The following is a 15,223-nucleotide window of genomic DNA, read 5'->3' as shown; positions in this document are numbered from 1 at the left end:
AAATATATATATATAGTTCAGTTCAGTTTAGTTGCTCAGTCGTGTCCGACTCTTTGTGACCCCAGGGACTACAGCACATCAGGCCTACCTGTCCATCACCAACTTCTGAAGTTTACTCAAACTCCTGTCCATTGAGTCGGTGATGCCATCCAACCATCTCATCTTCTGTCATCCCCTTCTCCTCCCACCTTCCATCTTTCCCAGCATCAGGGTCTATAAGCATACCTATATTCCCTAGCTCTGTCTTCCGAAAGATTCTATGACCCCAAAAGTACCCCAAAAGCATACTCATGGAAAATAAGCATACCTAGTATCCAGATCCTGGTTTCTAAATTCTCTTTTCTACTGAAAGTAGTTAGGGCTTCTTTGAGAAATAGCTGTTATCAGGACTTGGATACGAAAAGTACAAGATTAGCCTGATATATATATTGTTTTGCTAAAGTAAGGAAGTACTCAAAGAATTAAGGAGACATGTCAAAAGGATACAGAAACTATCTTGACCAGGCTCTCACTAACCAACATAAGCATGAAAACAAGCAATGGAAGCTCCTTGGCAGTCCAACGGTTAGTACTCAGTCTTTCACTGCCATGTCCTGGGTTCAGTTCCTGGTTGGGAAACCAATCCTGCAAGCCGTACAGCATGACCAAAAAAGAGAGTAATAACAGTGACAGATTAAAATCGAATGAAAACATAAAAGCTCATACTGACATAAAATAGTAATGAATAAACCGGAAGTATGATGAGGAATGAGATATTTACACAGTTTCAAAGTACAATGTCACAAAATATTTACTGATTACAAAGGAGAAATAGGGTAACTTTAGAGAAGTCTGACAGATACCATCTTAATCAAGTGATCAAAGTGAGTATCATCGGTAATGATACAAATCAAAACTGTATGCCACCCTAAGATGCAGAAAGAATACATCATTATTTCTGTGGTATCTATACCAAAGATGCATAATTTGAATGCAATCATCAGGAACATTCCACAAATAAGTGACCTGTAATCTTCTAAAGTATCAGAACTGTGAAAAGTCCAGGAAAGACCAAAGAAGTTGTTTGACACCTTATATTTCACACTCATCAACTCAGTATTTTTAGCTATGCCATCTCATCTTCACTAACACCCTTCACACTAACCCTCAACCTGACAGAACAATTAAACATGCATTCATCATATATTTAGCTCCTGTACTGGACTAAGGACACAACATAAGAGGAATCACTCTTAAGAAATTCACAGTTGAAAGAAAATAAAGTTAGTCAAGTTTAAAATAATGCAATATGCTACAAATGGGAGAAAATATTTGCAAATGATGTGACAGTCAAGGGCTTACCCTCCAAAATATATAAACAGCTCATACAACTTAACAACAAAAAACAAACAACCCAACTGAAAAATGGGCAGAAGACTTTAACAGACATTTCTCCAAAGAAGACGTACAGATGGCAATAGGCACATGAAAAGATGCTCAACGTCACTAATTATTACATAAGTGTAAATCAAAACTACAATGAGGTACAGCCTCACACTGGTCATAATGGCCATCATTAAAAAGTCTACAAATAACAAATGCTGGAGAAAGTGTGTAGAAAAGGGAACCCTCTGACACTGTTGGTGGGAATGTAAGTTGGTATAGTGGCTATGGAAAACAGTATGGAGGTGTCTCAGAAAACTAAAATCAGAATTACCATATGATCTAGCAAATCTACAGATGCATTCCTATCTTCAGAGCAGCACTATTCACAATAGTTAAAACAGGGAAACAAACTAAATGTTCATCAACAAGTGGATAAAAAAAGATGTAGTCCATACATACAATGGAATATTATTGAGTCATAAAAAAAGAATGGAATAATGCCATTTGCAGCAACATGAATGCAACTAGATATCATACTAAGTGAAGTCAAAATGAGAAAGTCAAATACCATACAGTATCACTTATACGTGGCATCCAAAACATGCAACAAATGAAACTATCTATAAAACAGAAACGGACTTATAGAGAACAGATTTGTGTTTGCCAAGTTGGGGATAGGGAGAGGAAGGGACTGGGAGTTTGGGGTTGGTTGATGCAAAATTATTACATTCAGAATGGCTAAACAACAAGGCCCTAAAGCAAACTATATTCATTAAGTGTTAGTGTTGGTTGCTCAGTCATGTCCAACTCTTTGCCACCCCATGAACTGTAGCCCTAAAGGTTTCTCTGTCTATGGAATTCTCCAAGCAAGAATACTGGAGAGGATTGCCATTCCTTACTATATTCAGTATCCTGTAATAAACCATAATGGAAAAGAATATACAAAATAATGTATATATGTGTATGACTGAGTCACTGCTACACAGCACGGGTTGGCACAACACTGTAAATCAATTATACTTCAATAAAAAATGCAATATGTGCTTTTTTTTTTTAAACATTTATTTATTTATTTGGCTCTGCCAGGTCTTAACTGCGGCATGTGGGAACTAGTTCCCTGACCAAGGATCGAACCCAGGACTCCTGAACTGAGAGCATGGAGTCTTTGCCACTGGGCCACCAGGGAAATCCCGCAATATGGGCTTTAATAGAAATATGGACTGTTATGCAACTGGAGAAGAGGGAATCCTAAACACTGTCTGTAAAGGTCAGAGAAGGGTGCATGGCGTATGTGACACCTGAGGTCAACCTTGAACACTGAATTGGGTATTTGACAAACATATTTATGAAAGAGGAGAAGAAACTGTAAAAGAAAATCTGAACAAGGAGAGTGTTTACATTTTGCTTGTTTCAGGTTTGTTTGTTTGTTTGTTTGTTTTTCAGTTTTTCAAGTTATTCAGTTAAATTAGAATACAGGAGTTACATGGAGAAGTAGCAAGAGATGAGTCTACTGAAGACATGCAGGGGTAAGATCATGAAAGGCCCTGTATAATCATTCTAAGCAATAAAGATTTTATCCCTCAGCACACAGGGAGCTTTTGAGTGTTTCAAGAAAAGACATGATAAGCTCAGATTTATATTTGAGGATGGTCACCTGCCCAAGTATATGCAAAATAGACTACATCCTAGAGGTGGCGAAGAGTTAAGTTTTTTACAATCCTCTAAGTAAGAAATAATGAGGTCCTGAACCAAGGCAGTGAGAATGGCAAATAGAACACAAATTTAAACATTTTCAGGAAACTGATGAACTAACTGAATTGGATGACTGGAGAGGGAGAGTCAGAAATAGTTTCAGGCAGCACATAGAAACTCTGGCACAAAAAATAATGTAAGGTGGTACAATGTCCCATGATAGAGAGTTTAGGAGTAAGAGTAAAACTGGAAAGTCAGCAAATTTAGTTTTAAATGATGAGGCTGACTACCTAGTGAATGTATAAACAGGAGAGGAATCTACAATTGATGACACTGGGTATATGACTGCTTCATTTTTCGCTTTAATACAAATCTTGTGCTAGAACTGGGGCAGAAAATGGTTAATTTAAAGTTATTGCTTGCTTTTGAAAATACAGATGTGTATGAAAGTAAAGTAAATTTGCCCATGATCTCACCATCCAAAACATAGTATATTAATGTTTTCTTTCCCTATTTTTCTATACATATTTTTTAAAAGTTGAATAATGTACATAAATTTAGTACCAAACTTTTCATTGAACATAACATTAATTTCCCATGTGTACTGTAACTGACACCCTCATATTGTTATGTATCATCCTTATGTCTATTTTCTCTCTCACCAACTAGGTGAAAACTCTTCAAGGGCAGAAACTATGGTATGTCTTCTTTGAATGACTAAAGTTTAGTGGTACTATACTCACAAAGGGAGTTCAATGTTTGCTGATGAGGTTATCAAAATACTAAAGAAAGTTACTGGGTAATTAATAATTTTTAGTTATGAAATAAACTTCATGAAAATTTCTAATTTTCATATTATTTCAAAAACATTGCTAATATATAAAAGAAGTAATAAATGACATATCAGCGGTGACAACATTGTACCTGCTATAGAATGAAGCACAGTTGAATAAATATTCACATTCATTTACTCATTCACTCAACAAATATCTACTGAATGCCTAATGTAAGCCAAGCACTCTCTTGGTTCCTGGAGATACACCAGTTATAAATGAGACAATCTGTGTCACGAACCTTTCACTCAAGTTTAAATTTTGGTGATGGTTTGCTTGCTAAAAAGAGGAGGCTCCAGTGTCCCGTAATTTTCTGTCCTCACTAAACTCACATGTAACTGTGTGTGAAAGTCGCTCAGTTGTGTCCAACTCTTTGTGACCCCATGGACTATACAGTCCATGGAATTCTCCAGACCAGAATACTGGAGTGGGTAGCCTATTCCTTCTCCAGGGGGTCTTCCCAACCCAGGAACTGAACCAGGGTCTCCTATACTGCAGGCAGATTCTTCACCAACTGAGCTACCAGGGAAGCAAAATAAGTTCATTTCTGGAATATAAGCAGTAGAAGCATCTCAACCAAGAGTCAGACAGGACTGAGTGACTAAACACAGTACATAGAATATGTATACACACTTGCAATTTAGCTTACTGTTTCTAAACCAACACTAAATAGAAATCTGTTTCATTGCTTAACAGTCAACCATTTTAAATAGTCATATATTTAATAAACTAAAATAACCATGTACTTATCAATGTATATAATAACCAATGAAAATGAAATAAATAGAGCATTATTTTATGCATATTTGGTTTTGAACTTGAAAAGACAGTTAATAAATGATAATCTGCTCATTCATTCTTAAAGCACATTATTTTACTGTCCATTATGTGCTAGGCACAATAATAAAATAAATAAAATAGAGTTCTTAACTTCAATGTTATTTCTAATTGAATGGACTTTGGATTACAAGGTACCTCAGGAGATTATTTTCTAAAAGAAGAAAAACATAATTTTATCACCACTAATTTGTTTTGTGTATGTAAGTGTAGACACTAAAGTGACCTGTATCTGTTTTCAAACATTTACAGTCCAGTGAGGTAAACTGCATGGAATAGTTAATAATTAAATCCATTCTGCTGTTAAATAATTAATGTTTATAGTTTTTACCTTTTACAAAAATAATGCCATAAACATTCTTATATGTGCATATATATACTTCCATTGGATATACATAGGTTGAAATCGCTGAGTCAGAAGGTATGGTTCGTCAAATCTTTAACCCATTTTTATATTTGGTTGCTGTTTTTTAAAAATATTAATTTGTAGGAGTTCACTATATATTCTAGATGCAAATCCTATGTTAAATGTACATACTGTAATATGGTTTGCCTTTCCACCTCCATAAAGTTACCTTTAATAAACAAGAGTTCTTAATTTTAATCAAGTTCAGTATATGAATCTTTTCATTTATGATTAGTGACTTTTACATACTGTTTAAGAAATATTTGCATACCCCAAGAACATGAAGATATTCTGTTTTCCTCTGGAAGTCTTTGTGCTTTATCTTCCATATTTATGCCTATGATCCATCTGGAATTGGTTTTATTATATTATTGAACTCAAAGTTCATTGTTTTTCACGTTGATATTCAATTGATTCATCAAAGAACGTTTGTTTATAATCCAGAAAGAAATGTCTTGGAGGCATTCATTTTCAGAAAGATGGAATAGACACACTTTTCACTATTCCTTCCAAAAAGTTCAGCTAAAAACCTTGAACACTACATACATTTAAAAGGAAAAAGAAACAAAACTAAGAAGATTGAAAGATGAGATAAAAAGAAAGTAGGCCAGCCACGAATTTTCTTTTTGCCTCATATATACCAGACTAGGTATTGGGGAGGCTGATAATCTGGTAATGCCAATGGGCACAGGCTAAAAAAGTCACAAGGTATTTTAAAATCAGTTTCAATTTATTGATATTTCTTGTTACATTTTATAATTTTCTGCCTCTTTCCATGACTGGTGGTTTTTGATAAAAATAAAACTTTTAGAACCATGGTAATGATTTTTGACTTGATGCCAAACATTGAGAATTTCACTTTGTGTCCTTATATTTTCATATTCCTATAAATATTCTTGAGCTTTACTCTGGGTTATAGTTAAGTTACTAGGGAACAGTTTGATCCTTTTAGTTCTTGCTCTTAAAGCTTTGTTAGCCGTGATCAGAGTATGTTTGGTCCAGTATTACTACCGAGGCAAGATCCTTTTTTTTTTTTTTCCTATTATTTTTATTAGTTGGAGGCTAATTACTTCACAACATTGCAGTGGGTTTTGTCATACATTGACATGAATCAGCCATGGAGTTACATGTATTCCCCATCCCGATCCCCCCTCCCACCTCCCTCTCCACCCGATTCCTCTGGGTCTTCCCAGTGCACCAGGCCCGAGCACTTGTCTCATGCATCCCACCTGGGCTGGTGATCTGTTTCACTATAGATAATATACATGCTGTTCTCTCGAAACATCCCACCCTCGCCTTCTCCCACAGAGTCCAAAAGTCTGTTCTGTACATCTGCGTCTCTTTTTCTGTTTTGCATATAGGGTTATCATTACCATCTTTCTAAATTCCATATATATGTGTTAGTATGCTATAATAATCTTTTCTTTTTTAATGTATTCATAGATAAGCTTTATTCCAATGTTTACATAAAAATGAGTTGATGTCGAACAGGAAAAGGTTTTTTATAAAGGGTTAAAATTTATCAAACAACAGAACTTGGTCCTTCCCTTTAGTTTGAATTCAATTGGCTGACGCATCATTATTAGTATCCGCCCTCACTAATCATTTTCATCACACACAATATCTAAATGTCTTTGGATGGCACTTCCTATTTCTCTGGAAGTCTCTTAAACTGCTTTCAGTTACAAGAGAAGGGCAAGGATTTTATGGGCTCATACTCGACTCCACTGGAGGCAAAGATACACTCCTCAATTATCTTGTTTAAATTGTGGCTGTTGGCAAAGTGTCCAAATGAAGGATTTAAGGCTAACACACAAAGAACATAGTATAATCTATGTATAACAGTAACTTTGCTTCTTCAAATTTTTTCCATTAAGAATTATTTCTATTATCTCTCCACAAGGAAGTTATAAAAATACCTGTAAAAACATTGAAAAGGCTCTTTAAAATCCTGGATTGAAAAATTCTGAAGTATAAATTATGATACATCTTCTATGATTTGCAAATAAAGAATAAAATAAATTCTACAAGTTGGAATTTCTGAATGATTTTGGCAGGAATTTACCAGAAGGAGCCAGAACATCAAACCTTAACAATTTTCTATTTTCATCCCAATTGAGTTTTTGAAAAGCTGTATCATCTGTTGACAGGTATAATCCACATACGAACTTGCTTCTGCTGTTAATAATGAAGTCAATCTGAAGGACAGAGATTTGTACACTGGATGCGCCAGGCTCTTCCATGCAACTGACTGGTCTTCTCTTATTTTTTCCATCATGTTTTAAATAAAAGTAAATATATATATGGTAAAAAATTTAAATGTTACAAGAAGATTTAATATCCTTTTTGCCCATAACCTAGAAAATCTGATGTCTTCCAAATCATCAGTCACATGAATAATTTGCAAAGTGAAGTCAACCTTAGAGTCTCTTCATCTGAAAATGATTCTCAGGATTTCTGGAATGTGTTGATTCTCTCAAATATTACCTCTGTTACAGAGGAAAGCCATGCAGTCTTCTAAAAAAAAAACTAACTACGAAAGCAACTCGCATGCTCTGCTCCAAGAGAGCAAGTCCAGGCAACACCTTGTACTCCGTGGATCTGGTCCTGGCTACAGGCAGGGGCTCTGGTATCAACCAGAGACTCGGGCGGGTGGCAAGAGCTCAGCCAAGCCCTTCCTGAATGCCTCGGATCCTCCGGGCCAGCTGCACATCCTTCGGGAAGAGCGTGACGCGGCCGGCATGTAAGGAGAGGAGATAGGCATCCTCGAAGAGATGAACTAGAAACGCTTCTGCCGCCTCTTGTAGGGCCAACAGGGCCTGGGCTTGCCAATTTAAGTCTACACCACGAGTGAATTGAACACATATTTCTCTTGCCAGGCGGCAGAAGGGGGTCTTTCTTAACAGCAGGTGTGTGGTCTTCTGAAGAGTTCATTTCTCCTTCAGGATTCCATATCTCCGGTGAGCAGGTGAACGGGAGGACGTGCCTAAGGCCGGGGCCGGCCGGCGGGCGGCGGGAGCCGGGCTCGCGGGGCGCCTCCTTGGTGTTTCGGGCTTGCGGCTCCGGCGCGGGCCCATGGCGGGCGCGCAGGGCTGCGGCCCCGCGGCTCCTTCTAGATCTTCTGGGTCCGGGGTCAGAGGCTGGGAGGGCCGGAACGACCCGGCCGCGTGCCCCGGCTGGGTGCTGTTCGAATTGCCCACACCGCCGCCAATTCACCGGCCGCGTTTTTTAAAAACCGAATCCAGCGACCTGCTGTATTGATCTTTATCTTTCTGGCTTACTTCACTCTGTATAATGGGCTCCAGTTTCATCCATCTTATTAGCACTGATTCAAATGAATTCTTTTTAACGGCTGAGTAATATTCCATGGTGTATATGTACCACAGCTTCCTTATCCATTCATCTGCTGATGGGCATCTAGGTTGCTTCCATGTCCTGGCTATTATAAACAGTGCTGCGATGAACATTGGGGTGCACATGTCTCTTTCAGCTCTGGTTTCCTCAGTGTGTATGCCCAGGAGTGGGATTGCTGGGTCATATGGCAGTTCTAGTTCCAGTTTTTTAAGAAATCTCCACACTGTTTTCCATAGTGGCTGTACTAGTTTGCATTCCCACCAACAGTGTAAGAGGGTTCCCTTTTCTCCACACCCTCTCCAGCATTACTAGAATAAATAATTTCACAATTTGTATGGAAATACAAAAAACCTCGAATAGCCAAAGTAATCTTGAGAAAGAAGAATGGAACTGGAGGAATCAACCTGCCTAACTTCAGACTCTACTACAAAGCCACAGTCATCAAGACAGTATGGCACTGGCACAAAGACAGAAATATAGATCAATGGAACAGAATAGAAAGCCCAGAGATAAATCCACGAACCTATGGCAAGATCCTTCTTAACAATGTTCATGTGTAAAAAAGGTATTCTACGGATTCCCTGCTGGTCTGGTGGTTAAGAATCTACCTGCCGACGCTGGAGACACAGGTTCGATCCCTGATCAGGAAAGATTCCAAACGCCGAGGGACAACTAAGCCCTTGAGCAGCAACTACTGAGCCTGCATGCTGCAACTAATGCAGCTCACACGCCTAGAGCCCATACTCTGCAACGAGAAGTCACTGCAATGAGAAGTGCCCGTGTACCACAACTAGAGAGAAGCCCCTGCCTGCTCCGACTAGGAAAAAACCCTCATGCAGCAATGAAGATCCAGTGCAGCCATAAATAAATAAATAAATAAAACTTAAAGAAAGTACTCTACTCCTGCTGCTGCAAACAGGCATCATATCCAGCCCTTAGTGAGATCTGAGCACTGTTTCCTCTCATCCTTTTAGGCAGTTCTTTCCTCAATTGTGGGTGGTTTTCCACCTGCATGTAATGATCACCACTTAGCTAAATATTCAAAGGACACCCTCTGCAGATCTCTAGAATTCTCTGTCTCCATTTCCCTCCTTTCTAATATTCTGTCCCTGAGAACTCTAGCTATCTTGGCTTTCCCAGACTCCTAGTTCTACCTCCTCAACTCAGAGACTACTGGACTCTATTTGTACTTCCCCTTTCACACCAAAGCCTGGAACTTTCTCCAAGGAGTAAAGCACTTGCAGGGCTCTTCTTGTGTTTGTTTGTTTGTTTGTTTCTTCAAGGATCACTTTCCTTCACTGCCTGATGTTAAATGTGAAGAGAACCATTGTCTCATATATTTATCTGGCTTTTTAGTTGCTTCAGGAAAGAGGGGAAGTAAGTAAATCTGGTCCCTGTGTTTAGCCTCATCTTGGCTAAACACAGAAGCCATTATAATTTTAACCCATATTAGTATGTTCTTTACTCAGAAAGAACTTAGAACTAATATCATCATGTTTTACTTGTGACAGTGAAGTGAAAGTGACAGTTGCTCAGTCATGTCCGACTCTTTGCAACCCCATGGACTATACAGTCCATGGAATTCTCCAGGCCAGAATACTGGAGTGGGTAGCCTTTCCCTTCTCCAGGGGATCTTCCCAATCCAGGGATCAAACCCAGGTCTCCCGCATTGCAGGCGGATTCTTTACCAGCTGAACTACCAGGGATTTAAAGAACTTTTTTAGGTTATTCAATTAAATATCTGATAAATACTATAATGTGCCACATGTAAAAAATACTGGGTTAAGTCCTTCAAGGTTTTAAAAAAATGAGAATCTTGTAAAATTACAAAAATACTCTGTACATAAAGACCCATACAAATGTACCCTTTGTGTTCTATGCACAAAGGAATATGTAAAAGAAAATAAAGACACAGTAGGCTATGCCCCCCAAAAACTGAGTATCTGAACTTCCCTGGTGGTCCAGTGGTTAAGAATCCACCTGCCAATGCAGGGGACATGGTTCAGTCCCTGATCTGGGAAGATTCCACATGCCATGGGGCAACTAAGCTCATGCACCACAACTACGGAGGTCCAAGCATCCCAGAGCCCATGCTCCACAAGAGAAGCCACTGCAACGAGAAGCCCAAGCACAACTAGAGAATAGCCCCCACTCACTGCATCTAGAGAAGGCCTGTGCATAGCAACTAAGACCCTGGTGAGGAGCCATAAATAGATCGTAGGCCAAGGTCTTGAATAATCAATAAAATAGACTTTCAAGTCAGATATAGTAAAAGAGGCAACACAAACCTATCATAAGACCAGTCTATAGCAATAAGCAATTATCAGACTCAGATATCTTCTAAAACCTAGTTGTGATTGTTCATAGCAGCAAGAGTGAAAACTAGGCTGTTAAAATGTATAATTATGTGACACTATAATTATAAGATAATAGCACCAATACTTGTTGAATGAGTATTTATGAGTGTCTAATTTATGACCATGCACCCTTATCCCTTCTCCATTCTCTTTCCCTCCACACTCTCAAGATACAATGATTTTCAATACTTTAGCCATGCACTCCCTTATTTTATTTCTTTGCAATAGTTGTTTCTCCCTGAAACACTGCCTTTCCTGCAGCCCCTTTCAACAGTTATTTCTTCCCCAAAAGCGTTTCCTAACCACTCTAGTCTTAGTTAGGCATCCTTTCTCTGTATTTCCTCTACCAGAACACTTACCACCCACTGTTTCACAATTACCAGTTTACCTCTGTGTACTTCTTATTAAACTACATATGTCATGAGGACAGTGGACATGACCATCTCATTCATACTGTCTTCTCAGCAACAGCACAGTGCCTGGCACAAACAGGCATTTATTTGATGAATGAACAAGAAAACAGAAGCAGTGGGAATACATAAGAATGCTGATAAACCATATAATGAATGAAGAGGCAGAAGGGTCAGAGTGAGGGGGAAAAAAAAGCCAGGAAAAAACATATAGAAAGAGTCAGAGGATAGCTTGGAGAAAGTGTCAAAAAGAACAGTCTTGGAAGCAGATGCCCCAAAATGAAAATGCCTCATTTAGTTCGAATAAGGAAAACTGGAAAGAATGTATTTATTTGATGTGGCAAAAGATATTTCTTGATACCTTTGCCAAGGAAGTATTAAGGGAGTGATGGGGATAGAAGCCAGGAGGAAAAGAGTTGACAACCAAATTGAAGTGAGGAAATAAATGCAGTGTAAGCAGAAATATAGACTACTATTTCACAAAGTCCTTGCAAGGAGATAATAAAGAATACTTAAGGAGACAGGGCCAAATAATGGGTTTATGTTATTTTACTGTGTGGAAGAAGAAATATGTATGCTTGACAGTATAAGGAAAACAGCCAGTAACGAGGAAAAGTTTGAAGATTCAAGAGAGAACATACAGAAGAGATTTAATTAAAACACCACGACCAAAAAAAAAAAAAAAAATAAAATAAAACACCACGACCATATCTGACAACTGTGAAGCCACATCTGAATTTCCAAAAGAATGCTTGCGTGCTAATACAGGGTTATGGGACAATTAGATAGTAAAGTTGAAATTAGTGTTGCAATGAATATAATAAAACAGTTTTCTAGGGCATTGTTATGGAATTATACTACTATAAGGAGTCTGCTTTCTAACTTTTTTTAAAGTATAATTTCTTTCAGAATTGTATTATCATGTGCCACAGCAATTTCAGAGAAATTGCAGTTAAACAGTTTGACAACTGCTACTATGAAGAAACAAAAAACATAATAGAAAATAATGAAAAACAAGAGATTGCCATGCCCTCCTCCAGGGGACCTTCCCAACCCAGGGATCGAACCCAGGTCTCCCACATTGCAGGCGATCCTTCACCGTCTCAGTCACCAGGGAAGCCCATGAATATTGGAGTGGGTAGCCTATCCCTTCTCCAGGGGATCTTCCCTACTCAGGAATCAAACCAGGGCCTCCTGCATTGCAGGCGGATTCTTTACCAGCTGAGCTACTAGGGAAGCCCATGAAGAAAAAAATCATAATAGTAAATAATGAAAAACAAGAGTTGAAAACTATTAAAGCAAAGTAGTATGTCAAAGAGTCAAGTCCAGGAGATTTGAGGGTGCCTTAGCATTTCTTCTACTAACATGAAAGAAAAAGAAAATAGAAAAATAAGAAGACCCAAACAAATTTTTGAGATAAAGAAGCAAAAAGTTGCTTTTTCATGAAGATGGCACTGAAAGTGAAGAAGGAAGCCTTTGCCCCTCCCTGTCAAAGCCAAAGCAAACATTTTGAAGGCAAAGAAAGCAATGGTGAAAGGCATCAACAGCCACACACACAAAGATCCAGATGTCACCCACCTTCCAGCAACTCAAAACACTGTGGCTCAGGAGGCACCCCAAATATCCTCAGAAGAGCGACCCTAGGAGAAACAAACTTGACCACTAGGCTATCATCAAATTCCCCCTCCTCACTGAGTCAGCTATGAAGAAACAGAAGACAACACAAAGGTACTCATCGTGGATGTCAAGGCCAAAAAGCACCAAACCAAATAGGCTGTGAAGAAGCTCTATGACAGTGTTGTAGCAAAGGTCAACACCTTGACTGGGCTTGATTGAGAGAAGGCCTATGTTTGAATGGCTCCTGACTATGATGCTTTGGGTGTTGCCAACAAAATTGAGATCATCTAAACTGAGTCCAGCTGGTTAATTCCAAATATAAAAGTTCTCACTATTTACTATTTTTTAAAAAAAAAGAGATAAAAAGTTGAGGGACTTTGGAAGGAGCACTTCAAAGTGCTCAAAGATAATTCAATTATTTCTTTTGGGCAGTGGCTGTGCTCTAGAAGTACAAGCTTAAGAGGCATGTAAGAAATCCTTCTATATCTATTAATGTTTAAAGGGCCAATTATATAGAGGAATTAGGGATTAAGACTCAGGGTATGAAAATTCTAATACTAGAGGTTGTCATTATTATTATTAAACAAAAATATATGAATTTTCATTTGACTTCGATCAGAAAGTCAGTATCAAGAGACACTATACATAGCAGATGGTTATTAGGTATTTCAAATATTATTGTAATCATTTTTGCAGGAGGTGGGGTAGGGAGGAAGGAGAAAACCACAAGGTTACATAGAAATGTATAAAAGCAGTATGATCCTTGTGTCAGGATACCAATATTGTTTACAATAAATAAGAGGTAAGTAGCATGTCATAATGAAAGAGCAAAGGTAGTGAGAACTGGGCTTTCATTACAGCTCTATCTACTTTCTGACTTTAGGCAAGTTACTCATCATAGAAAGCCCTGACTGCCTCATTTATAATATGACACAGTAAGCTTATAATATGACATCTATTTATCTTGTAGAGTTCTGAGCACTAGCAATAATATATACAACACACCTAAAACAAACTGTCCAGCATAATGTAGGCATACAATGATTATTATGCTGACAAGTAATTAACTCAACCAGAAATAATTTACTGTGAGCCAAGGATACAAAAATTAAACAAGACAAAAAGCTCCCTGTCCGTAAGGAATTTTTCTGTAATGAGAGAAACAGGAAAACAAGAAATCATTTTTAACAATTCAAAGTGGGACAAATGCTATGAAGAAGACAAATAAGAATCTGTAATCAAGAATAAAGTGGAAACTACTATAAGAGAAGATAGTCAGGGAAGGCCTCTCTGAAAGGCTCCTGGGTATAAGTGAATCAGCAACTCAAAAAGAGCAAAAAGAGAAGTAAAATCATCTGAGCAAACAACATGTACAGAAGTCCACGGGCAGGAAAAGACGTGGCTTGTTTGAGTAACCGAAAGGTGCACAGTGTAGCAAAAGCAGAGTAACCAAGAAAATGTGCTTCCCAGCATGAGGTAAGGTAGGGATGGTAGAGGGCAGCTCTTGCAGGACCTTGGCATCTTTGATAAGGTCAATATAGTGTTTACTAAATGGATGGATAAATGAACAGAAGTACGAAACAGAATTCAAACTTCAAACAAAGGACACAAGGCAGAAATACCTAATGATGTGGCCAGCACCTTTAAAAAAACAAAAATAAAAACAAGGAAGTACTACTTATTCAAATCAGTTCATTTTTTAGGGAAGCGAAACAAAGTAAAAATACAGAAATAATTACTATCGTCCTAGTAAAGCTAAAAATACAAATGTGATGGTAAACAATAGCTAAACACACACTAACAACACAGTACTACAGCTCTTTCCTCAACCTAAAATCTCCCAACCTAAAATGTGCCAGAAGTTTACATGTGAACTGGTTATAAGCTATGGCTGTCTCTACCGTAAGTCTATAAACTCTGTTATAAAGGGAGCCACAGCTGCTAAAATTACATGCATTCACTGAGGGATTACCAGGAAACACTGAGTTATGGAGACATTAACTGGAGCTAATAACACAAATAAAAGGCACAATTTATCCCCTCAAATGGGTATGCAATGAGGAGGTTGTTACGGATATGAGACATTCCCCGAGCATTATTTCTTTCATTCCAAAGGCAATCCAGTGAATATTCATGACCATTTTAAAATGACCAATTTCACTTTGAAATACACAGCTTTTCTTTTTACAGGTCTTGCACTTTCTACAGCATATATCTAGAGGGCAAAAGTGTTCTGTCTGGCCTGCACAGTGTTCTAAAACATTCTGAATTAGTAGTCAACATTTAATAATGGGATTTTACATAATCCAGATTTCTGGCTTCTCTTGACAAATCACAAGACCTGGCAACATT

The 15,223-nt window shown here is 38.1% G+C and overlaps 1 protein-coding gene and 1 pseudogene across 5 annotated transcripts in view; both read right to left on the bottom strand.

Moving 5' to 3' along the window:
- NFAT5 (nuclear factor of activated T cells 5) overlaps positions 1-15,223 on the bottom strand; it is a 117,478-nt gene that overhangs the window by 68,412 nt on the left and 33,843 nt on the right. The window lies entirely within an intron of this gene.
- LOC122691906 lies at positions 7,487-8,489 on the bottom strand (annotated as a pseudogene).

Source organism: Cervus elaphus, chromosome 4 (assembly GCF_910594005.1).
Source record: "Cervus elaphus chromosome 4, mCerEla1.1, whole genome shotgun sequence".
In the NCBI taxonomy this organism is placed as follows: domain Eukaryota; kingdom Metazoa; phylum Chordata; class Mammalia; order Artiodactyla; family Cervidae; genus Cervus; species Cervus elaphus.
Note: the sequence above shows the minus strand (reverse complement) of the source record. Positions and strands in the feature narration are given on the sequence as shown.